General features: G+C 41.1%; 1 protein-coding gene across 1 annotated transcript in view; it reads right to left on the bottom strand.

Annotated features, from left to right (window-relative positions):
- ppp2r3b (protein phosphatase 2, regulatory subunit B'', beta) overlaps positions 1–2,529 on the bottom strand; it is a 56,346-nt gene extending 53,817 nt beyond the window's left edge. The window contains exon 1 of the mRNA XM_019860240.1: positions 2,427–2,529. The gene's annotated coding sequence lies outside the window, so the exon portion shown is untranslated. The remainder of the gene's footprint in view (positions 1–2,426) is intronic.
- Positions 2,530–3,417: the final 888 nt, after the last annotated feature.

The raw sequence follows: 3,417 nt of genomic DNA on the forward strand, positions 1-3,417 counted from the left end.
TTTTTTACGGCATCATGCATGTGGCATTCGTTTGCTTTCTGGACACAGCTGAGTGAACAGCTCCAACAAAGTCGCAAGATTTGTTGCTCATACTTTTTTGCAAAAACAGTGCTAAAAGGAGTTGGCAAAGTTGCTTAATATAGCAACAGCAGCTGATAATTCTTTTAAATTGTGTGTGTGTGTAAGGAGCGGAGGGGAAACGGGGAGCACAATATTTATCCTTTAATGTTCACACCATCGAAACGTAGACTGGCCACTCACGTCACAGCCCAAAACAGGTGTGACATTTTCCTTGCAACACACAATGATAGCTACTTTGCATTAGACAGGACAGCCCCTTCCCAAAATGGCGGAATTCATCATTGCTGTAAAAATAGACAAAGAATATGTTTTAATTGTTCTTCCTTGGGGTACTTCAACCAAACCACGTCACAGACATTTTACTAAGACACCAAGGAACCGTTTTAAATTGTGGGAAAATCGCATATGCACAATATGTCGTCTTTTAATAGTGGCGGCTGCCAGCAGAGACACGTTTGGACTGACTCACAGTAATTTAGATAATGACGTTCTTCGTATCCTGACACTTTAGCTCGCCGTTTCATTTGATAAATTGTGTTTAGTGTCATTTTTTTTTATTGCAATTTTCATCCTTGCACCCCCGTTGGCCTTAAGAAGAGACGCCATCATTAGCCCAGGACTGCTCAAGCATGCACAGAGAGACGGGAGAAAAAAAAAAAAAGCCATCAAAGTTGTCACAGAAAAAAAAAAATGTCCTTGTTCTCTAATTTATAAACAACCAAAAAAATTAGAGATTTAGCGTTTCATGTGGCTTCTTGGAGATAATTATGACAAGATGAAAGGAGCTAAAGTCCTCCCTCTGTTCTCGCTGCTTCAGACGCCCCCCCCCATTGTCAAAAATGGAGATGAGCTTGTCAGCGTTCCACCTCCTTCCTGTCTCGCTCTTCCCTTCTGTCTCGCCGCCCGCCTTCACTGAACTCTTGATATGGCAATGTGTCGTCTTCTCACAACTGTCCGTCAATCAGTCAGCGTCTGTCTGCGAGGTGGCTGTCCCCTAATGGGAAGTGGTGATGAGCTTTCATCAGCACCATCATTCCCAAGGTTTCAAGCATTTATATGGGAGGGGGTTGTTTGTATTTCCGCGGCCAATCAAAGAGGCCGGATGAAGCTTGTGTTGATGTGTGCAGGCCCCTCCCTTCAATGCGAGGTGTCGTGCAGCGCTCCAAATGAGAGTGTGTGTGTGTGTGTGTGTGTGTGTCCTCGAGGGAGGTAATTACTAGAATAACCAGAGTAGAGGCCAAGGCTGCTAATTTATGCCCGATTGTTGACAGTCACAATGTTGCTGAACATTCACAGAGAAGGCCCTCTGTTGTCTTTCGTGATCCTTGTTGTGTGCACTTGACTGCCTAAAACAATGCACTTAGATGTGCAGCATATATGTTGTCTTCACCCACACTATCATATTATTTCAAACTCATTTTACAACAATACCCCCAAAAATAACTGGCTTCGAGATGAGTTCATGTATTGTTTTTTTAAATGCAGCAGAATTGCAAGTGGCCGCAATCTTTGAGGAAAAAAATAATCGAAAACATAAAACTCAGAATTATTCACTATTTATACGTTGCAAAGACACCCTTAAACGCAAGACGAAAATTTTGATCTTCATATATTATTTAGTCTTTTTGAATAGGTGTCCTACCAACATGATGCAAATGTGTCAGATGGCGAGGACATAGACTGTGTACATCTCCACTCATATTTCCCAATTTGGACAATTCCAAATGCATTATCTTCTGGTCATTGCCATTGTCCTGTTGAATTGGCTGTATGTTTTGAGACGTCGTCAAACATGACATCTTCATCTTTCTGGTGAAAGCCTGAAGATTTTGTGGAAAAAAAAATACAGCAATTTGGAACTGTTCATAATTCAGCAAACATGAGAATTGAAGTGAGTTTTTGCAAAACGTAAGCCGACTTCTTTTCTTTGGTTAAATATTGTCACTCAGTGCCACAGCACAGACATAGAACACTATGGGAGATTGTTGACACAGCCAATGCTTGCCAGAACCCCCTACAGCTCCTTTCATGTTGCTGCAGGGCTCTTCACATCCTACCTAACCATCCTCCTCCTTTCTCAATAATATTCTATTAATCTTGAAAAGAATGCTGGTCCTTGGTCAAGTTACTGCCATGCTTTATTTTGTCCACTTCACAATGACTGTCTTCACTGTGTTTCAAAGTATAGCTAATGGCTTTGAACTTTCTTCCTCCCGTCTCTTAGCCGATTGTTTTGTTAGGGTTTGTATGTCACACCAAACGCACGACAAATGACAAGGGTGGCGTTAGCCAAAACTTGGCATAATTTGCAAAGCCAACTCAGGAGAATTCAAACTGAAACTTACTTAACGTTCAAGGGGGAAGCACAAAGAGCCCACGGGGAGAGGAAATATCCACAAAGGAAGCAAAAACTTCACAAGGTGGCGAACAGGGATTGCGGCAGGTGGTTAGGACACAAAATTGCACTGAAGAACTGTTTGTGAGCCAATTTATACCAGCCCAAATGAGCTGATGAGCTACAGGTGGGTGATGAGCTACCGAGCCTCAGGTGTGAGGTGCACAGCACCCTGGCTGAGGAGGCCACCTGGCTGGCCCCTCCCTAACAAGTTTAAATAAATGACACCGCTTCTTTAGTTGCTCTCTGTTGACCGTGGCTTTTGCTGTTTGAGATACAAGTCGGGAAAATCCGACGAGAACACAACCGAGTCACTGTAACCCTTGTGCTGCAATTTCTACGATGTTTGTAACACATGGGTTACCCCATATGTTACAATTTCTACAATTTTTGTAGATTTTTGCGTATTCTTCATCACGTCATCTTTAAATCAAAGACACAGCATAAAAAGTGTGTGATATGAAATATTCCAATTCATGTTTTATTTATATAGATTTATATTTATGTTTTGGTCATAGCACAATACCGCTTTTATTGTCCATAGAGGGCAAAAATACAAAGAAAAAAATAAGAACTATATGTGTATGTATAGCACTGATGCCACTGAACATGTCGAGTGGTTGAAAGTGAAATAAATATTCAGGAATAATACTTTTACAATTTTTGTAAAATTGTATGTTGCGTTATATAAACTTATTTAGATCGACTGCAGCACATTTAAATGAGGGCAGATTTGTACCCACGACTCTTTGACATGAGTTTGAATATGATTTTGAGTTCTGTACACAACTGCCTGTGCAGTTTAAGTGGATTTTAATATTACTCAGTCCTTTTGAAAGAATTAAGTTTGTGTTATAATTGAATTGTTGACCTCTCCATAGTGTACCCTGCCTCTTGTCCAAAAGTCTCCTGGGATAGGTTCCAGTTCACCTGCTACCCTA

This window comes from Hippocampus comes, unplaced genomic scaffold (genome assembly GCF_001891065.2).
Source record: "Hippocampus comes isolate QL1 unplaced genomic scaffold, H_comes_QL1_v1.1 scaffold39, whole genome shotgun sequence".
Classification (NCBI taxonomy): Eukaryota; Metazoa; Chordata; class Actinopteri; order Syngnathiformes; family Syngnathidae; genus Hippocampus; species Hippocampus comes.